The sequence below is a fragment of the Trichechus manatus genome, unplaced genomic scaffold, assembly GCF_000243295.1.
Source record: "Trichechus manatus latirostris isolate Lorelei unplaced genomic scaffold, TriManLat1.0 scaffold00039, whole genome shotgun sequence".
NCBI lineage: Eukaryota > Metazoa > Chordata > Mammalia > Sirenia > Trichechidae > Trichechus > Trichechus manatus.
In genome coordinates this window covers 15,406,370-15,429,462 of record NW_004443975.1, presented here as the reverse complement: position 1 = coordinate 15,429,462, position 23,093 = coordinate 15,406,370, and the positions used below count along the sequence as shown (strand labels likewise).

The 23,093-nt window shown below is 40.3% G+C and overlaps 1 protein-coding gene across 4 annotated transcripts in view; it reads left to right on the top strand.

Annotated features, from left to right (window-relative positions):
• MARK1 (microtubule affinity regulating kinase 1) overlaps nucleotides 1-23,093 on the top strand; it is a 141,162-nt gene that overhangs the window by 8,348 nt on the left and 109,721 nt on the right. The window lies entirely within an intron of this gene.

The following is a 23,093-nucleotide window of genomic DNA, read 5'->3' as shown; positions in this document are numbered from 1 at the left end:
AAAGGATAACCCTTCCTATCTTGTCCATTCTGCTACAGAAAGGATAACCCTTCCTATCTTGTCCGTTCTACTACAGAAATCCTGGAATAATTTTTTTAAAAATGGATATTTAGAAATGTTTCCATTGTCAAGCAGTTTTATTACTCTAAACCATATGTGTCATTTCTAAAATTCTCACATCTGCACACTTAAAAATATGTATAATTTTCTAAACTGTTTCTCAGTCTTCCAGATAAAAAACTTGAATAGATTTTTGAAACCATTCATTAGGTTTATTAAAGTGCTTAGTTTTCAGCAAGTTTATTGGCATCAGGGCTGGTGGAAAGCTCCTACCAGAACTTTCACAGCAGATTCTCATCTAATTGGTGGATCGATTGAAACGTGAGCGTCATAATTTGTAAGTGCGACCAGTGATGCAGTGATGCACATTTTCCTTTGCATGAGAGACTTCTTTAGCCCTGACAGCCATCATAATCAAGTATCAGTGTAAACTGAACTTACAGTTAGTCCCTCAAATCTCTGTATCACAAATGGCTAAGCCAAGGTTTAAAAAAATCAGGAAACATTCATTTACGTTGCATAATATGAATAATATTTTGCTTATCACTGAAAAGTTTGTACCATTAAAAACTTAATGTATTTCTAAAAATGTTTGTATTTTATATGTATATTTTAACATGCATAATCTATTAGTAAAGTATTATATATGTAATTTATAAGTCAGTGTTCCTATGGGGTCCATACTGACAAATATTAAAGATAGGGGTACTTAATCTAAAGTCCAGAGACCATTCTGTACAATAGAGTTTGGCATTGTTCTCTAATTGTTCTGTGTGTAAGCTTTTATTCCTAACTAAACTGAAAGTACTTTGAGGCCAGGGAATACTTCCAACGTTACTTTTGTACATCCTGTGTTACGTAGCATAATATTGGGCATCCGTTTTTGGTACTCAGCAATTTAATAAATGAAGGTACATTTTACTTATTCATTCCATAAAGATAGTGTGTTTATAAACCACCTGGGGAGGTGGTCCCCCAAGTGGTTTCGAACCTCTGCTCTCTCCCACTCTGTACTCCTATTCAGTTTCTCTATCTTGTGGCCCGGGAATCTCTTATTTCCACAAACCCATAAGTAATTGTGATGCAGTCTAGGCTTTGAAAACACTACTTTATGTGATGACAATGGTGATTACATTGTAATAAGTCATATTTAGATTAAAACGGAAAGAGAATTATAGTTGATGGTTATATCATAGAAAGCGGTGTGAGAGAAGTGATGAATGAAACCTTTCAGTAAGTGACAGCAGCAGTAGAAAATAACAGGGACTTGTCTGGCTTGGAGGTAATAAGGTCTGTGTTTGTGGCACTCGTGGGTGTGAGATACAACACGGGCATAACAAGAGGAATTCCACCTTTCCCCTGCCTTCCTTCAACCTTATGTGGTTAACTATGGGGGAAGAGGAGAGGGGCAGCAAAAAAAGGAGTTTACCATATGGTGCCTTTGTGAGTCTGTCTTCCAAGAAAGTATTATTTAATGCAGTTTTGACTACTATATCAGTGAAGTTCAGGTCCTAGTAAGCAAATTACAAGCTGAGGAAGTCCAGTGGTCGTGAGTTACGTGTAAAGGATATGGTCTATGACTACACCCAACGCATTGCTGGCTAGTCGATTGGGACTCATTGTGACCCTATAGGCAGAATAGAACTGCCCCACATGATTTCCAAGGTTGTAGACCTTCACTGAAGCAGACTGCCACATCTTTCTCCCGCGGAGCAGCTGGTGAGTTCAAACCCCCGACCTTTCGATTAGCATCCACGCTTAACCACTGCGCCACCAGGGCTCTTTAAAGGATATGGTAACACATTGATTTTAAGCCGTTAAAGCACGGCTTCCTTTCCTTGGGATCAACAGTACTGCTTTCACAATTTGAAGAGAAGGTTTGCTTTTATTTTCTTTTCTCGTCGTTTCATCTCAATTAAGACGTTAGGCAGACAAAGGCGAATGAAACCCATTTCAGGCTCTGGAGGGACTCAGAGCCTGGAGAGGGAGATAGACGTGGAGACAGACGAGAGCAGTAGAAGTCACAGCGCCTTGTCATCCAGTGATCAGATCTCAGAATAAAGGAGGGGAGGCCGGAGGGTGGTGCCCGAGAAAGGTCCATAGCCTTGGAACTGAGACTTGAGGGCTGCGTACTGCTTCGCCAGGTGGCTCTGTGGAAAGCTGAGGTGGTGGAAGGAGAGGCTATTGGGCGGAAGGATCATTGCAGATTGAGAGAAAGCGAGCTGTAGCCTGCTGGGGAGAGCAGCCTTTAGCGAGAGGAAGAACCGGGAAAGTAGCGGGGCTTAGCGTGCCTTAGCAAGACCTGGGCCTGTAGGCAGTGGTAGCCCTTGGAGGGTTAAGTAGAGGGCCCCGTGATTAGATTGGTATTCTGCGTGTGTGTGCCTGGAGGAGCCCTGATGGCGCAGTGGTTAAGCGCTTGCCGCTAACCCAAGGGTCGGCGGTTGCAGCCCACCAGCCGCTCTGCGGGAGAACCAAGTGGCAGGCTGCTTCAGCCCTACTGGGCGGTTCTGCTCTGTCATCAGAGCCACAGTGAGTCAGAATCGACTCGATGGCAAGGGGTTTGGTTTTTGGGTTTTATGTGTGTGCATGTTTTAGAAACATTCTAGTTTTTAAATGTAGTGGGCTGCTTTCCCATGGCCCACGAAAGAACTTTTAATACAATATTTCTAAAAACTTTATGGCATATTGGGAGAAGGTTTGGTAAAGGGGAAATGCCAGTGCCAGTTAGGAAAAGATTCACATTTTGTACTGAAATCCCATACACCTATTGCTGTGGTAGTTAGGAGGGAGGTTAGAGAAGCCTGTACTGACCACAGACAATCACTTAGTTGACCAGGAAGTAGAGGCTCTCTAGACTTCGAGGAGAATAGGATGATATAAAGGAGTTAGGAGAAGGATTTAGCAAAGGCGATGATGGGTAATTCATTACCCATTCATGATGGTCTGTCTGTGTGATTTTCATCAGTGGTGAATACAGTAGATTCAAGGGGGAGGGAGGATAATTTAGCTGCTGCTTTATTCTGGTTTAGATTTATATTACTATCACTTTCTCTGTAATTTAGTTACTTTAAGAAGGCTATTATTGTTGTTTAAAGAAAGTCTCCAACCTATTTGTAACAATGAGAGGAGCCCAGGGAGAGAAATCGGAAAGCCTTGGTGCTCGTGTGTTGCTGGCTAGTTCATCTTGGGGAAGTTGCTTAACCTTTCTTCCTCACGGCACTTCCAGTACAGCTCACTCAGTACTTACCTGTGAACTGTCACGTGTGTACTTTTCCTCAGAGAAATGATTTATTGACTTACAGCACTATAAAATCATGCCATTCATCTTTCTGGCCACTCCAGATTCTGTTTACTGCTTGAATACTGTAAGCTAGAGAGAAATACCAAATTTTTATTTAAACCTGGGGAATTGACTTTCTGGTGAATTCTTATCTACCAGGGCCCAAAGAACATGCTAAGGAAGAAAGCCTTAGGTAGAGAAGGTTCTGCAAGCTTGGTTGATCATGTCTACCTTTTCCTTCCACTTTCCTCGCCTGGAAGGAAGACAAAAACAAGAGAGGACAAAGTATGTCAAAGAGGAGACTGTATCCCCATTCTGCCAGAATTGAATATTTATCATGTTACCAATTCTGCTTGTACAGGTTTGCTTTCAAACTGTTCCTGTGCTGTGTATCATGCTGCAAGCTCCTCGAGGCCAAGAACCGTGTTACTGATTCCTGTATCAGTCTCCAGTGGCTGGTGTAATTGGTGTTCAGAAGTTTGCAGAATTGCTTGCTGTGTTGAATAAGAAACAGTGAGGATATGACAGTTCTCCCTACTGATTTAGGCTGGTGATTATTAAGAAAGACAATTCAAAATGTAGAATCACAGTGATGTAGCAGTTTCTAGCCAGTCTGTGAGAAGGTGAAGCTTTCAGTGGTTTTGCCCATTTGTTATGTTAATATATACTGATGACTCTGTATCATTCCTGGCTCTGGCAGCACGGTTGTCCATTTTCCCATTCTTGCTTATTCTGTCATATTCCTGGGACTCGGGCAGATGTGGCCCTGGCAGCATGCTTGTCCGCTTCCCACTTTTGCCTTTTTGAGTATATGCCACATAAAAACTTTCTTTTTGTTTTACTAAATGTTGTGATGTTTTCACCCTAGAACACTACAGAAAGTTCCCCCTATAAAAGTACTTGAGCCCAGTGCTGTGCACATAGTAGCTACTCAATGGATGTTTAGTAAATCTGTGTAATTAAGATTCACTCATTCTCTGGGCGATGTTCATGCGCTTTAAGGGTCTGAGGTGGTGCTATGTAGATGCAATATTTTCATTTTGAATTCTGGTCATTTCTTATGATCTTCTGAGATTTTTCCTCCCTTAGGTTTGTGTTTTATAAGTTAGTCATCAATTAAAATTTCAGTGTACTTTTTATTTTGTTTTTGACGAAGGTTTACAGAGCAGATTAGCTTCTCATTAAACAATTAATGCACATACTGTTTTGTGACATTGGTTGCCAACCTCACAACATGTCAACAGTCTCACCTTCTCAACCTTGCGTTCCCCATTGCCAGCTTTCTTGTTCCCTCCTGCCTTCTTGTCCTTGCGCATGGGTTGGTGTGCCCATTTAGTCTCATTAAAATTTCACTGTACTTTCAAAATATACTCAAAGTGTGTTGACGTTTAAGTTGATATGCTTATTAGAGTATATAGGAAATAATTGCTGGATTTTGTTAGATTTACAAAGTATAATTGAACCAATGGTCTTAGAATAAAGCTTTGACTACTTGAGTATTAAATTAAATCAAATCTAATGATTTAAAGAACAAACATCCATTGTAATTTCTGGCATGAGTTTGCTAAAAGGTTTTGTACTTGTGGGAGTAAAAGAACTAGGAAGTTTCAAAAAATATCATATTTTTAGATATAATTTAGGCAGATGTTTTGTTTTATCCCCTGGGGACTCAGCTGCTTTGGCTTGCAGTGTCTTCTGACAAGCAGGGCTGAAAGCCCTTCCAAAGTAGTTTTTTGGGGTGTAGGGGAGTATTGGAGGAGCCCTGGTGGTACAGTGGTTAAGCGCTTGGCTGCTAATCGAAAGGTCGGAGGTTCGAATCCACCAGCTGATCTGTGGGAGAAAGATGAGGCAGTCTGCTTCCATAAAGATTTCAGCCTTGGAAACCCTATGGGGCAGTTCTACTCAGTCCTACAGGGTTGCTATCAGTCAGAATCTATTTGAGGGCATTGGGATTTTGTGGGTTTGGTTTAGGGGAGTGTCTTAGGGAGAAGTCCCTTTAAAATGAAAACAAAGGCTCAGACACGCTTCATCTACCTCCTGTGCCTAACCCTCTAGGCTGCGTTCCTGTGGGAAGAGGGGCGGTCACCCTCTGTTGTAATTGAACTCTGCACCAATAGTTCTCAGACTTACTAGACTCGCTGTCCCTTGCTTATAACAAATATTTTGTAACTTTCCCTTTATAATTGAGACAATAAGTTTAAAATAATATAACCAGTACAGAATTGAAATTAATATAATGTCCAACTTCAGAATAAAAGAGATAAAAAAGGCAAGTAATTTACATTGAAAAAATAAACCTGTCGATACGTAAATGCTAGAGCACGACACATCAGAACCGATAATGACTGAGATGCTGGCACCTACATGTAGAATTACAGATTGCCCCGTAGCTACCAGTGCGCATTTATACAGTGCGTGGCCCTGGTAACTCCAGTGCCATCAGCATTGTTGCCACCAGGGATGGTTTTCTGAAATGGTGAACAAATCTTCATAAAATTCCCAACAGAAAACAAAGAAATCTTCTCTCAGTTTTCATGGCAGTTGCATTCCAGGAAAGTTCAGGGTATATTAAAGCAGTAAAAAATGCTTTGTGTCTATTTTACATACAAAATTGAGTTAAAATACGGGCTCAGATAATTCTGAATATTTTTTTTCTTACATAAATATTCTGTGGAATATTTTAAAAGTCGTGTGGACGTAGGATAATTCTTTATGAGAACTCGTTATGTGTTACAGGCCATCTGGTCTCCTAGGCCCCCACTCACTAAATATAAACAGCCCCCTCAATCTTTGGGTCAACTGAAAACACCTTCACAAAAAAAATACCCTCAAGAGGATGACACTCCTGGTGAGAACAACTGGAAGGCATGAACGAAATGTGAAATAACAATAAGTAAACCCCTAGGGCCGCTATTTGAAGTATTAACCAGTTCATTCAGACCTAAAGTTTAAACCCTAAGGCTAGTTTACAAATTTCTAATAATATAGCATGTTTGAAAAAGGGCAGATATATGTGTGTGTGTGTGTGTGTGTGTGTGTGTGTGTGTGTGTGTATAATAGTACTTTACATGAAGGTTTACAGAATAAACTAGCTTCTCATTAAGCAGTTGGTACATATATTGTTTTGTAACATTAGTAACCAACCCCATGACATGTCAACAGTCTCCCTTCTCAACCTTGGGTTCCCTATTACCAGCTTTCCTGCCCGTTCCTGCCTTCTAGTCCTTGTTCCTGGGCTGGTGTGCCCCATTAGTCTCATTTTGTTTTATGGGGCTGTCTAATCTTTGGCTAAAGGGTGAACCTCAGGAGTTACTTCATTACTGAGCTAAAAGAGTGTCTGGGGGCCATACTTTTGGGATTTCTCCGGTCTCTGTCAGGCCAGTAAGTCTGGTCTTTTTTTGTGAGTTAGAATTTTGTTTTACGTTTTTTTCCAGCTCTGTCCAGGACCCTCTATTGTGGTCCCTGTCAGAGCAGTTGGTGGTGGTAGCCGGGCACCATCTAGTTGTGCTGACCTCAGTCCGGTGGAGGTTGTGGTAGTTGTGGTCCTTTAGTCCTTTGGACTCATCTTAAAAGGAAAGATATTTTTGCATTTAAAAAACAAAAAACAGGAGGCGGGGCCAAGATGGTAGAGTAGTCAGACGCTTCCGGTGGACCCTGTTACAACAAAGACCCGAAAAAACAAATGAATGGATTATATATGACAATCTAGGAGCCCTGAACATCAAAGGCAAAGTTGAGGAACCGGCCGGAATGGCAGGGGGAGGGAAAGATGGTTAGGAAACAGCGAGGAGTTGCCAGACCTGACCTGGTGAGAGCCTGAGCCCTTCAGTCCTGATCAGCTCATGGGTGAGCAGTGAGGCAGGCAAGCAGTGGTGCTTGGGAGGTGCATTTTCCGCACCACGAGAGACCCAGCGGCAGAGAGCTGTTTGGCCACCCAGAACCAGTGAGAAGCAGCCCTTGATTGGCAAAAGATAAATACTTGCGACCAGCCTACTGCGTGGATCAAAAAACAACCCCCTTAGGGAAAAACCTCTCTCCCATTTACCTCCCCACTCCCTGCTCTGCACTGGGTCCCAGACCGGCTTCAGCAATTGCCAAGTCCCCTGGGCCGGAAGTAGGATCCATCACATGCCCTGAGCCATTCTCCTGGCCTTGGAGAGTGAACAGATTACCAAACGGGGTAAAAATAAACTGCTGGCTCCCCTAAGCCAGGAACCCAGGGTAGGCATAGCTTCTTTGCCTAGGCACAGGCATAAGGGATCCACGGACTTTGAGTGCCTTTCCCCCTGCGTAGACTTGTGTGGGCCCATTTCAACAGTGTAGGCCCTCATTACCACAGTACAACAGGGTATATACCTGAAGTCTAACTTGAACTGTTTCAGCTATGAAGTGGCAGGTTTGTGACATTTGACACTGCTCTGCTCATTAAGCAGGGTCTTCACCTAACCACATCAGGGGCCTGAGGACTGGTGGCTCCACCCACGCCACCTCGCCACCTGTGATAGGGGCTCAAGAATAAGAGATACCCCCCGGTCCTTAGAGCCAACAGCATTGGGTGCTCATAGTCTGGCTGCAAAACCCACCCACCTATGCGCTCTAGGGAACAGTGACACGCCTTCCTCCTGGCCACTCGGGGGCGGCTGTCAGCCCCTTGCCTTGCTCAGAGTGTGTTCCCCTGCTGCAGCCAGATGCCTGTGCCTGCACCAATCACCCATGCCTGTCTAGGATTGTAAGTGAGAGCTTACACCACCACTTGGTGGCTGTCTACCTGGGCACCTGAGCTGAATCCATATAAGAGGAGTGGGCAGACTCCTGAGCTCACATACCTAGTAACAGATCTCACCACCTGGTGACAGGACATTAGAGCTTCAAAGGTGCCAATAATCAAACTAGCTCATATGAGCAGCCTATTTGAGCGTATCAAAACAAAACAAGAAGCTAGAACCAGTAAGCAAACATAAATAAATATGATTTATTGATGGCTCAGAGACAACAGTCAATATCAAATCACATAAAGAGGTCCATGATGACTTCAGCAAGCTTCCAAAATAAAGAATCTAGAATTCTCCAGAGGAGGAAAATTTCTTGCAATTACTGGAGGCAGAATACAAAAGGAATTAGGAAGGAAATGAATCAAAATGCAGAACACGCAATAGAGGAAATTAAAAAGATTAGAGACGAGCATAATGACAAATTTAAGAGGCTGCAAGAATCCCTAGAGAGACAGCAATCAGAAATCCAGAAAATTAACAATAATATTTCAGAATTAGGCAACTCAGTAGAAAGTCATAGGGAGCAGACTTGAGGCAATGGAAGTCAGAATTAGTGAGACTGAAGATAAAGCACTTGACACCAACTTACTTGAGGAAAAATCAGATAAAAAGGATTTAAAAAATGAAGAAACCCTAAGAATTATGCGGGATTGTATCAAGAGGAATAACCTATGAGTGATTGGAGTATCAGAACAGGGGGAGTAACAGAAAATACAGAGAGAATTGTTGAAGATTTGTTGGCAGAAAACTTCCCTGATACTGTGAAAGATGACAAGATACCTATCCAAGATGCTCATCGAACCCCACATAAGGGAGATCCCAAAAGAAAGTCATCAAGACATGTAATCAAACTTGCCAAAACCAAAGATAGAGAATTTTAAGAGTGGCTAAGGATAAATGAAAAGTCATCTACAAAGGAGAGTCAATAAGAATAAGCTCGGATTACTCAGCAGAAACCATGCAGGCAAGAAGGCAATGGGATGACTTATATAAAGCCTTGAAGTAAAATAATTGCCAGCCAAGAATTATATATCCAGTAAAACTGTCTCTCAAATATGATGGCAAAATTAGGGCATTTCCAGATAAACAGAAGTTTAGGGAATCTGCAAAAACCAAACCAAAATTGCAAGAAATACTAAAGGGAGTCCTCCGGTTAGAAAATCAGTAACATCAGGTAACAATCCAAGACTGGAACACAGGACAGAGCAACCAGATATCAACCCAGATAGGGAAGTCACAAAAGTAAATCAAAGCTAAAACACTGAAAATAGGGATACAGAGGTCAATAGGTAAAAGATGACAACATTAAAACAAAAAAGAGGGACTTAAAAAGTATAGACATAAGATTTTTCATGAGAGGAAGTCAAGGCAATACAGAGAAATAAAAGACTGGTAGAAACTTAGAAAAGTAGGGGTAAATATTAAGGTAACCACAAAGGAAACTAACAGTCCTCCAAGTTGAAATAAAAAACTAGAAAAATATAAAGACTCAGCAAACACAAAATCAGCCACAATGAAAAAGATGAAAAGAAAATACATAAAGAAAAACGATGCAGCACAGAAAACTAAGTGGAACAAACAAACTGAACAACACACAAAACAAGACATCAAAATGACAGCACTAAACTCAATACCTATCAATAACTACACTGAATGTAAATGGACTTAAAGCACCAACAAAGAGACAGAGTGGCAGATTGGATAAAAAACATGATCCACCTGATATGCTGCCTGCAAGAGACACACCTTAGACTTAAAGACACAAACAAACTAAAACTCAAAGGATGGAAAAAAATATATCAAGCAAACAACACTCAAAAAAGAGCAGGAGTGGCAGTATTAATCTCTGATGAAATAGATTTTAAAGCAAAATCCACCGCAAAGGATAAGGAAGGACACTATATAATGATTAAAGGGTCAATACACCAGGAGGACATAACTGTACTATTTATGCACCCAACGACAGGGCTCTGAAATACATAAAAAACAAAAACATTGTTGAGGTAGTGCTGATTGAAAGGAGTTCCCATGTGATGTGTGTTTAGTGGCACGGGAAAATCTCACAATATTAAAATGAGCGTAAAATAATGTCTAAAATATACCTAAATTCCTGTATAGAGGCAGTATAACTTGTTTAACAGCACATACTCTGAAGCCAGACTCTCTGGGTTCAAATCCCAGCTCTGACATATATAAGTTCTGTGACCTTAGGAAGCCATTAAACTTCTTTATGTCTCAGGTTCTTTTATTTATATTGTGGTGAGTGTGTGTGTGTGTGTGTAACAAAAAAATTTGCCGTTTCAACAGTTTACATGTATAATTCAGTGACATTAATTGCTTTCATCACATTGTACAAACATCATAACTGTCTGTTTCCAGATTTTCCCATCACCGTTAACAGAAGCTCAGTGCTGCTTCTCTCGTGGTCACCACTAATAGACTTCGGTCTCTGTACATTTGCTTATTTCAGATGTTTCGTATTGAGTGGAACCGTACAATATTTGTCCTTCTGTGACTGTTTTATTTACTCAGCATGTTTTCAAGGTTCATCCATGTCATGGAATGTATCAGGACTTCATGTCTTGTATGGTAGAGTGATACTCCGTTGTATGTATGTACGACATTTTGTTTATCCATTCATCTATTGATGGACTTTTAGGTTCTTTCCACTTTTTGGCCATTGTGAATAGTGCTGCTGTGAACATTGGTGTACAACTACTTGTTTGTGTTCTTGCTTTCAAGTCTTTCGGGTAGGAATTTAGGAGCAGGATTGCTGGATCCTATGGTAATTCTGGAAACCCTGGTGGTGTAGTGGTTAAGAGCTATGGCTACTAACCAAAAGGCTGGCAGTTTGAATCCACCAGACGCTCCTTGGAAACCTTGTGGGGAAGTTCTACTCTGTCCTATAGGGTCACTGAGTCAGAATCGACTCAGCGGCAACAGGCTTGGGCTTGGGCTTGGGCATGGTAATTCTGTGTTGAACTTTTTGAGGAACCTCCAGACTGTTTTCCATAGCGGTTGCACCATTTCATAGTCCCAGCAGCAATGGATGAGGGTTCCAGTTTCGCCATATCCTCACCAACATCTATTGTTTTCTGTTTTTGTTTGTTTTAAATGATTGCCATCTTAAAAAACAAAAATCCCACTGCCGTCGAGTCAATTCTGACTGATACCCCGTAGGATTTCCATTTCCAAGGCTGTAAATCTTTATGGAAGCAGACTGCCACGTCTTTATTCTATGTAAGGCTGGTGGGTTTCAGCCGCCAACCTTTTTGTTAGCAGCCAAGCCTTAACCACTGTGCCACCAAGGCTCCTTATAGCCATCTTATTGGGGGTGACATGATATCTCATTGTGGTTTTGATGTGCATTTCCCTAATGGCTAATGATGTTGGGGGATCTTTTCATGTACTTGTTGACCATTTGTATTTCTTTTTTGGTGAAATGTCTATTCAGGTCTTTTGCCCATTTTTTAATTGAGTTGTTTGTCTTTTTGTTGTTAAGCTGTAGGAGTTCTTTATATGTTATGGATATGAAACACTTTTCAGATACATGGTTCCTAAAATTTTTCCCATTCTGTAGGTTGGTTGTCGCTTCACTTAAGTTGTTAAAGTCCTTTGGTGCACAAAAGTATTTAATTTTGATGGAGTCTCATTTATTTATCCTTTGTTGCTTGTGCTTTTGGTGTCATACCTAAGAATCTATTATTAAATATTAAGTCCGGAAGCATCACCTGTATGTTTTCTTCACAAGGGTTTATGGTTTTAGCCTTTACATTTAGCTTCTTGGTCCATTTGAGCTGATTTTTGTATATGGTGTGAGGTATGCATCCAGCCTTTTTTTCTCTTTTTTGGATATGGAAATCCAGTTGTCCCAGCACCATTTATTAAAGAGACTATTCTTTTCCCATTGAATGGTTTTAGCACCCTTGTTGAAAATCAGTTGACCTTAGATGCATGAGTTTATTTCTGGACTCTCGATTCAATTCTGTTGGTCAGTATGTCTGTCACTATACCAGTACCAGAAACCCTGGTGGTGTAGTGGTCAAAGCAATGGCTTCTAACCAAAAGGTTGGCAGTTCGAATCCACCAGGCACTCCTTGGAAACCCTATGGTGCAGTTCTCTTCTGTCCTATAGGGTCGCTATGAGTTAGAATTGACTCAACAGCAACAGGTTTTTTTTTTTTTGTGTGTGCGTGTGTGTGTGTTTTTAATACCAGTACCAGACTTTTTTGATTACTGCAGCTTTATAGTATGTTTTGAGATGGGAAAGTATGAGTCCTTTTTCAGTATTGCTGTGTCTTTTTTGGGGCCCCTTGCAGTTCCATATAAATTTGAGGATTGACTTTTCTATTTCTGCAAACAAGGCTGTTGGAATTTTGATAGGGATTGCATTGAATCTGTAGATTGCTTTGGGCAGTATTGACATCTTAACAATATTAAGTCTTCCAGTCCATGAACATGGAATGTCTTCTCTCACCACTCTATTCAGTATAGTACTAGAAGCCCTAGCCAGAAAAAGTTAGGCAAGAACAAGAAATAAAAGGTATACAAACTGGGAAGGAAGAAGTAAAATTATCCCTTTTCACTGATGACGTGATCCTATATATATAGAAAACCCCGAAGAACCCACAAGAAGCTACTAGAGCTAATAAATTCAGCAGAGTGACAGGATAAAAGGTCAGCACACAAAGATCAGTTGGGTTTCTGTACATCAGCAATGAGCATTCTGAAAAGGAAATTAAGGAAACAATTCCATTTACAGCAGCATCTAAAAGAATGAAATAGGAATACATTTAACCAAAGAAGTGAGAGACTTACACACAGAAAACTATAGATCATTACTGAAAGAAATTTAAGAATGCTTCAGGTGCTTTATCTGTAAAATGGGATAATAATAGTGCCTACCTTATGCGTTGTTGGAGGTTTAAGTGAGTTAACACATACAATGCCTTTAAAACAGTGCCTGGCACCTAGAAGCTAGATACGGATTAGCTGCTGTTATCACTATCGTTGTTCTTGTTGTTGTTATGCATTTAGATACAAGTTGGAAGAAGTAAATACTCAAAAGTTTTAAGTGCTTATCTGAGGGTTGCTGGATTATACATGACTCTAATTTTTTAAATTTTCCGTGTAAAGTCTAAAATGTAAAATATAAATTTCTGGTATACTGGAATGCTTATGTTAAGTGTAAGAAAGCGAAGTAGAAACCTGAATTCCTGCAGGTACCTTGGTGAGCAGGGAGCAGAGGAGAGTAATTGTCTAGTGACATCCGTCCCCTGGATGGGGGTAAATGTTCCTGGGGTGCTGTGTGATGTGTAAGAGCACAGACTTTGTAGACAAGACGTCCCTAGGGTTTAATCCCAGTTAGGCCATTTGCCAAGTATTTCCTTGTCTGTAAAATGGGGATAATACTTAAGTGGTTTGATGGTTGTCAGCTTTAAAGTATTAAATGTATGTCGCATTGCAGTAGTAGCTGCTCAGTAATGGTGCCAAAGAAACAACGGGTCTAAAGCAAAGTGATGAGAAAATTCGCATTGCTAATCAGGATACCTCTTTCCCCAGCCACACAGTGATGAAAATCACAACTAAATTCTTGCTCTCGGGCTTCCCTGGTTCCCGCGCTCACCATGTGCCTCACGTTAATACATTCATTCTTCAGACTGAGTACACATATACTTGAATTGATTACTGCTTTGAACATGCTCATGGACTCTCTCTCTTGAGACTACCCTGATTTTACTGAATCCAAATGTAAAGACAAGTCTTAAGTTAGGTATTTGCAGGTTGAGGGTAATTTTGATAGAGTCGTAGTGTATGCTGGAATATAATGTACTCCTACTGTTGTCTTTTCTGAGTCATAATGCTTATATTTTTGCACCTTAGACATTATAGATAATAATGGCTCAATTAACAAGATTTTGGTGGCGTTATGAGAAGTTCTTCTATTCTGTATTTGTCCTCCTCTTCAGGGAAAGACATTTCTCTTCCATTTTTTCTAAAAATAATGCTTGATAACATTAATTGGTTAATATATACACAGATATATTGACACCAAAATAAAGAAGAAATACTCATAACTATTACAGTTCTTGGTCACGTGATTGTATTTATAATTCCCACTCAGAGGAATTAACTTCACTATAGTCAAGTTTACATAGTAATGACTTACTTAAATTAGCAGTACAGTCCCATGTTTGGCTGTCTTTTAAAAGTAAGAACATTACAATTTTAACCTATGTTATTGAAACAGTTAGAGTTTGACCAGGGACTCAGAGCCTGGGTTCAATTGACACAGTTGCAGGGAATGGTTAAGCCTTCAGTGTACAGTTGTTGCTTACGAGTCTGGTGTTGCGAGGCTGAAATGAGCCCGGCTGGCAGTCAGGAAGGAAAGGTGAACACGTGCAGTGGGGAGAGCAAGTACAAATCGGAACCTGTGGGGACAAACTGGAACTTGTGTCTGTGTCCCACTGCTTTCCAACCTCTGAGGTGGTGACGTACAGGATAAGCAGGTGCCCTTCATAGAGAGCTGACATGCACCTGGCCCAGGAGTCAGAGCAGATGAAGCATGTGATCCAGAGGGAGCTGAAGGAGCTAGGAAGCCCAGCTGCTGCCCCTTGCCCACAAGACCTTTCAGTAGATCAGTTGCCAGGCATGGCTTCAACTCTGTCTGTTCCTGCACTGGCCTTTAGAGTATATAAGTGGCTGCTGTTTCATTCCTGCCTTCTGAGTCTTGTACAGATTTCTCTTGTGGCTGGTGGTAACTCAGGAGAGTAGAGGAAAGGGGACTTGGAACTGTGATTCCAGCTTAGCTAAGATATTAGAAGCCATCATAGTCCATCTTTTGTCAACTTGGCCATCTCTTTTAAGTATGGGATGTGGTCAGTCTCTTAACCATTTTTAACTTCCAAATTAAGCTAATAGCAAAATTATACCTTTGCCTAACATAATGCGGCTATCCTAGGTATACCAAAAACATGCTAACTCTTTCCTGAAAAGATGGTATAAAGTCGCTTTATCCATCTTTGAGTGATGTTCATTTCTCTTCACATTCCTTGTTTTATGCCCTGTAACTTTAATATTAATATAAAAGTTAGCTAATGTTAACACTCCACTGTTGGATAGCAGAGAAATGGGGAAGGAGAATACAGTGACATAAAAGAATTTGTTAATATGTAGACAAATATATTTATACCAAAATAAGGAAGAAATACCCGTAACTATTGTAGTTCTTGTTTCTGCCATTGGTCATATGGTTATAGATGGTTTTTATAATTACCTTCTTCACTACTAATTCCATATTTACTTTGTCATCAGCAAACACTTCAGCTGATTGTGGTTTTTTTGTCTGGTGAGGTAACCCAAAACTTCATTTCTGAAGGGCCTGGGCCATTTGAAGTCATGCCAGTATTGGGTTATTATAATTTTCCATTGACTTATCTCAGGCTATCAGAGTAATTAAAGGTGCCCCAGAGGATCTTCTGCAAATTAAACATACTCTTCCTTATAGCTGATTTAGAGTATATATTGTATCCTGGAAGATGTTACTCCAGCTCTGCAAGGTGTTGTCACCTAGCTGATAGCATAACTGAATCTTCGAAAGGCCATTCCACTGTTTTAACAAGCCTGCTGCTTCAGGGTATTACGGAAGATAGTAAGACCAGTGAATTATCCAGGCATGAGCCCATTGCCATGCTTTTGTTGTTGTTGTTAGGTACTGTCGAGTTGGTTCCAACTCATAGTGACCCTGTGTACAACAGAACGAAACACTGCGTGGTCCTGCGCCATCCTCATAATCGTTGTTATGTCGGAGCCCATTGTTGCAGCCACTGTGTCAGTCCATCTTGTTGAGGGTCTTCCTCTTTTTCACTGGCCCTCCACCTTACCAAGCATGATGTCCTTCTCCAGGGACTGATCGCTCCTGATAACATGTCCAAAGTATGTGAGGCGTAGTCTCGCCGTTCTTGCTTCTAAGGAGCATTCTGATTGTACTTCTTGCAAGAAGATTTGTTCGTTCTTTTGTCAGTCCATGGTATATTCAATATTCTTTGCCAACACCACAATTCAAAGGTGTCAGTTCTTCTTTGGTCTTCCTTATTCATCGTCCAACTTTCGCGTGCATGTGAAGTGATTGAAAACACCATGACTTGGGTCAGATGCACCTTAGTCTTCAAGGTGACATCTTTGGTTTTTAACACTTGAAGGAGGTCTTTTGCAGCAGACTTGCCCAGTGCAGTGCGTCTTTTGATTTCTTGATTGCTGCTTCCGTGGGTCTTGATTGTGGATCCAAGTAAAATGAAATCCTTGACAACTTCAGTCTTTGATGTTGCTTATTGGTCCAGTTGTCCTCGAGGATTTTTGTTTTCTTAACGTTGAGGTGTAATCCATACTGAAGGCTGTGGTCTTTGATCTTCTCAGTAAGCGCTTCAAGTCCTCTTCACTTTCAGCAAGCAAGGTTGTGTCATCTGCATATCGCATGTTATTAATGAGTCTTCCTCCAATCCTGATGCCCCATTTTTCTACATATAGTCCAGCTTCTCAAATTATTTGCTCAGCATACATCACCATACTTTATTTACTATAGAATGAGTTCCTTGTTCAGAAATCATGCAGTTTCAAATACCATGATGGTGAAAAATGTGTTCTGCAAGTCCATCAGTGAAGGTTTTGGACAGGGAAGGCAAATCGATGTCTACAGCAAGTATCTATTCCAGTGAGATCAAAACATTGCCCCTTCTAATACAGTCAGCCTACTAACTGGCTAACCTTCCTCCTCCGCTCACCCTCACTTCAGGAATGGTACCATTTTGGCAGTTCAGTATTGTTCTATGCAGTTGGTAGATTAGCCTTGGTGAATGTTAGTCCATGTTGCTTGGCCCATGCATAATCTTCATCCCTGCCACCATGGCCTCTTTGTTTTTGAGTCCGTTGGGCAAAACAGGGGTGGCTGGGGAAAGAGGCTGACTGACTGATACCTACAGCATGAGTCATCTTTAGTGAACAGTCACATGGGACGCGGCTGTCTCTACATGCTGTGCTCGTTCAAGGAGATCTAGCCACATACTTATGCTTTGTCATTAATTTTCAAATCCTGTTTCTTTTAAGTCCTTGATCATTAGCCAAGCCATTAGTACCAGTCTGTGAATCTGTATAGATCCATACTTTACACTCTCTCTCTTTTTAGGCAGAATGGATGACCAAAATTTGTTTGTTCTGTTGTTTCCAGTTTTGGCTTATTATGAATAAAGCTGTTATTAATATTCTTTTACAGATCTTTTGGCAGACTTATATCTTCATTTCTTTTGGGGAAACATGTATGACTGGAATTTCTGGATCGTAGAGAAGGTGCATTTTGCCATATTTTTACGTGAACGATGTGCACCATCTACATGTTTGCCAACCACACCCCCTCCCCTTGAGGTATTTCTGTAGGTGCACTATGCTAATTTTGTTTTATAACAACACCTAAAAAAAATGGGCATACCCGTGCTTAGGAAAATTCCGCTCAAATAAACGTAGAAGGTGCAGGTTGTTTGTGTAAAAAGGTGGTAGTAAGAGACCACCGAAATACTATTCAAAGTGGTCGTACCATTTTACATTCCCACCAGCAAAGTATGAGAGTTCTGACTGTTCCACGTCTCCAACAATGTTCGGTGTTGTCAGTTTTTATTAGGCATTCTGGTGGAAACAGTGGGATCTCATTGTGATTTTAAATTTGTATTTCCTATTGACTAATGACGATACGCACATTTTTGTATGTTCTTAGGCATTGTATGTATTCTTTTGTGATGTGTTGGTTAAGTTTTTTGCCTATTTTAAAAATTGGGTGGTTGTCATTTTATTATTAATTTGTAGGATTCTTTATATATCCTGGTTATAAGTCTTTTGTCATATATATGTATATATATATATATATATATATATATATAGTAAACATATTCTCCCCAAATAAATATGGCTTACCTTTTCATTTTCTTTATTCTCCCCAAATAAATATGGCTTACCTTTTCATTTTCTTAATTTTGGGGGAAGGAGGTTATTATTATTATTACTGTTATTATTTTGTTGTTGTTGTTGTGCTTTAGGTGAAAGTTTACAGAGCAAATCAGGTTCTCATTAAACAGTTAATACACAAATTATTTTGTAACATTGGTTGCCAGCCTCGTGATGTGTCAACATACCCCCTTTCCCCACCCTGGATTCCATGGGTCCAGTTTTCCTGTCCCTTCCTGCCTTCTCATCTTTGCATTTGGGCTAGTGTGCCCATTAGTCTCCTATGTATGAATTGAACTATGAAGCGTGTTCCTCACGAGTGTTATTATTATCCCTATAGATTCTGAATGGTTTTTGATTAGCAGAAATTTTTAATTTTTAAGACCAATTTATCATTTTTTTTAATATGTTTAGTGTATTTTGGTCCTCTTTAAGAAATAGTTTGTGTACCCACGTCATGAAATATTCTGTTATGCTTTCTTCTAGAAGCCATTTCATTGTAAATCAGCGCTTCTATTAGAGCATAACAGTGGAAAAGAGAGGGGTTGCCAGGTTAAAAAGGAAAACGTGTATTTATTAAAAACATTAGTTTGGTGAGGGACAAAGTAGAAACCATTAAATGGCTTTTAAATAGCCTGTGGATTTAATTTTTTCCTATTCTTCATGCCTTTCATTTAATGCATAATTGAGAGTTTTTTCGTTATGTGTTTTTGTCTGTAGCTTCTTTTTGTCTTGGATTGAAACTGTCTTCACTCACTAAAAGGTACGTGTAATCTAATGAGCATAACTTACTGTACTGGGGGAAGCCCAGTCATAGTTCTATACATTTTTGGATATTCAGTCATTTATTTCACACATGTAAGCCTGTTGTAGGCCATGTCACTTGTACAAGGTGTTTTACTTGGTGTGAGACAAATGAGTCGGCACTTTTTCTGCCCTCTGGAGACATACAGTTATTTAATTACAGTGATAATTGCTACAGAGGTAAAGAACCAGGTGTACAGGTCTGTGTTGTTTAAGGTCCACGATACGTTCTGTGAAATAGGTTGGTATGTGATTTGGACATTGTGTGAACACCATGTCATATACAGGAGAGAGGTGTGCAGGATGGTCACCGGGTGGTCACTGCCCAGTCTCCGAGAGCTGCACCTGGCTCCTGCCTGTCCACTGTGGCGCACACTCGCCATCTAGCTGGGTGCCTCCCAGCTGACCGCCACTGGCTCCCTTCCCTTCTTTCCTCCCTGCCTGCCTTCCCTGCCCTCCGTTAAAGGGTTTTAAACTCTTCCAGGCCCACCCACGCTTCCTCCACCTTGTCCCCCAACCACTACCGCAGCTGGACTGCTAGGTGGCTGCCACTTCACAGTGCCCCTCCCCCTGCCACCCCAGGGCCAGGGCGGAAACAGGACCCAGAGATCTAGTGAGAGACAGATCAGATCTCCATACTTTTCAAAGTTCATCTGTTAACTCCCATTCTCTGATCGGGATTTCTGAACTCTATTAGAACCTTATGGGACCACAGACGCATATGCTGTTGGATGTTGACCAAATGGATGTTAAGCGAGGCATACTTGTATATGCAAGTGGTTTCCTGTGTATAATGTCCAAATAGGCCCTATATGGTATAAACTCAAATCAGACCCATTGCTATTGACTTGATCCCGACACACAGTGACCCTATAGGATAGAGTAGAAATCCCTGTAGGATTTCCAAGGCTGTGGTCTTTACAGAAGCAGACTGCCACATCTTTCTCCCAAGAAGCGGCTGGTGGGTTCGAACCGCAGGCCTTTGGGTTAGCAGCCAAGTGAGCTGAGAATAACAGTTTGTTGGGAAACAACCCTAGCTGGTGGAAAATACCTATCTTATTAATGACAATATCATATTGAAACTGTTTGTATTCATTTCTCTACTAACCTTTAATATTTTGGACTATTTCTTACAGTCATGTTTATTCATTCCTTTGGCAGCTGTAGGTCCTCGATCAATTAATTAAACTAAACAGTGTGATATTGAAGTGTAGGGGCTTCATCTTATTCCCGAAGCAATGCTGTTTTTTTCCACCTTTAAGACAGTTTATTCAAATATCAAAGAGAAGAATTTCCAATATTATTTCCTCTTTATTCTCATTCTTTTCTTTAGAAGATTGCGTTTTCTCCTTTTTTCTCATTCTCTTTTTTTAAGGGAGGAAAATTCTACTTACATTGTAATGTAGAACAATACAAAGCAACCTATTTTATGCAAAAGGATACAAAATCACAAGTGTGTACCATTCTGCTTTAATATTTCAGTAAGGCATTGTTTGTAGCAGTTCTTCCATTAAGAATGGAATAGTAGATGGGAAAATGAGTAGAATTGAGGGGAAAATGACTACATTTTAATCATATCCGTCAGATATTTTTTCATTTTTTTCTCACTGAGCATTTAAGCTGTAACGTGATTGGTTTTCCCAGCAGCAGCCACTACTTGGAGCCTGTGTATATCTTTAGTCAGCTGAAAACCTATTCAGATAATGCCATCTTATTGAGGCCTTCCTGGGAGCCTGTAGTATCTCTATACTAATGTCCAGAGAATGCCACTTTAAACACCTTGGTAAAATGGTCCACAATCTCGACTTGTTAAAGTTGCTTTTGATGTTTTGGAGGGACAAGAAAATGCTGACAGATGAGTGTGCTTGAACTTACCCTATTGTAAGATGATAGTGTGCTTGAACTTGCACCATTCTGTGAGGGTTGGCTACTTGGTGAGCCCTAGATCTTAGAACTGCTACAGAGTGCGACATTTGGGGCAACAATATATAACCAGGAGTGGGTAGGAGGCAAAGGCCACCCCGGCCCAAAAGCTCGAGCTGTGGATTCTGCTGGAGGGAATGTCCATGCCATGGTTGCCACTGAGAAATACCAGTGGGATTTCTCTTTGTTCGTGTTTGTAAGAATCTCATCAGATCTCTCATCTCTTCCTCTCACCATCTTGGTTTTAGTTATTGGCCGGGTTGAACAACCACAGGCCTCTGGCAATAGGGACAGAGTCTTCCCTGCAAAACTTACGACGTCGCTGAAAGCTAATAAGGACATGTCTCTGTGGACGCTCAGCTCCAAAGGCCTACTTGATATCTTCAGAGACTGTTGATGTTGGGAGAGGAGGAACGTTTTGGGAAATAACTTAGCATACTAGTGAAGAGCATAGGCTTTGGGGTAAGACAAACCGGGTTTTGACTTCCGGAACTGCCATTTATCAGCTGTGTGATCCCTGGCAGTTTGTTTTACTCTCCAAACTTCAGATTTCTCATCTGTAGAATGGGTAATGTTATCAGCTTCGCAAGCTTACAATGAAGATTAAGTAAAATTATGTCTAGAAGAAGCACTTAACAGAGAGAATACTGTCATTATTGAGTAAACGATGCTTGCTGTAATTATTACCGGTCTGCTGATGACATTATTCCTGTTTTCAGGAATTACAGGTAGTTGCTGGCAATCTGTTCTGTTATTGGTAAGAATCTGAACAAAATGGGGGAGGAGCAGCAGATGAGAGAGTCACAATTTAGGACATAAACATGCTATTTAATCTTGATTGATCTGTTTATGGGTAATACTGAGTAACACTATTTCACCGTAGCTCTAAATGCTAGAATTTTCTACTTTGGATCTTTCTCTGTAGACTCAAACATATTTGCTCTTGGCATTATTATCGGTCAAGCAGTTTCCTGAGAGCAAACCATTAACAGAGATTGTTGTTGTTATTGTGGTATAATATTTACAACATAGAATTTGGCATTTTAATCATTTTTGAGAATACAATCCAGTGGCATTAATAAAACACCACAATGTTGTGCAATCATTACCACTGTTTGTTTCCAAAAATTTTTTCATCACCCAAACAGAAACCCTGTACCCATTATGCAATAACTCCCCACTTCCCCCTCCCCAAAGCCCATAGTAACGTAACCACTAATGTCCTGTCTCTATGCATTTGTTTATTCTAGATATTTCATATAAGTAGTAGCATACCATATATTTGTCCTTTTGTGACTTTCTTATTTTACTCAGCATAATATTTTCAAAGTTCATCGATATTGTAGCATGTATCAGGACTTCACTTCTCTTTATGGCAGAGTAGTACTCCATTGTATATATGGACCACATTTTGTTTACCTGTTGGTGGACATTTCGGTTGTTTCCATCTTTTGGCTGTTGCAAATAGTGCTTAAGTCAACATTTGTATACATGGGTCTGTCTGTGTTCTGCCTTCAGTTCTTTTGGGTATATACCCAGGAGTGGAATTGCTGAATTGTATGGTAATTCTATGTTTAACTTTTTGTGGAACCTCCAAACTATTTTCCACAGGAGCTGTACCATTCTACACTTCCACCAGCAATGGATGAGGGTTACAGTTTTTCCACATGCTTGCCCAACAGCTGTTGCTTTTTGTTTTTTGTCTTTATTTTGATCATAGCCATCCGAGTGGGGATGAAGTGATACCTCATTATAGGTTTGATTTACATTACCCTAATGACTAATGATGTTGAGCATCTTTTCACGTGTTTTTTGGCTGTTTGTGTATGTACTATAGAAAAATGTCTGTTCAAGTCCTTTGCCCATTTTTTGATTTTTTTTTTTTTTTGGTCTTTTTGTTGTTGAATTGTAGGAGTTCCTTATATATTTTAGATACTAAATTCTTATCAGGTATATGATTTCTAAATATATTCTCCCGTTCTGTAGGTTATCTGTTCACTTTCTTGATAATATCTTTTAATGCACAAAAGTTTTTAATTTTGACAAAGTCTAATTTATATATTTTTTCTTTTGTTGCTCATGCTTTTTGTATTGATCTAAAAATTCATTGCCAAATACAAGGTCCTGAAGCCTTACTCCTGTTCTTTTCTAAGAGTTTTGTGGGTTTAGCTCTTATATTAGATCCTCGATCCATATTGAGTTAATTTTCATATAGGGTGTGAGGTCAGTCAACTTCATTCTTCTGCATATGGAAATCCAGGTGG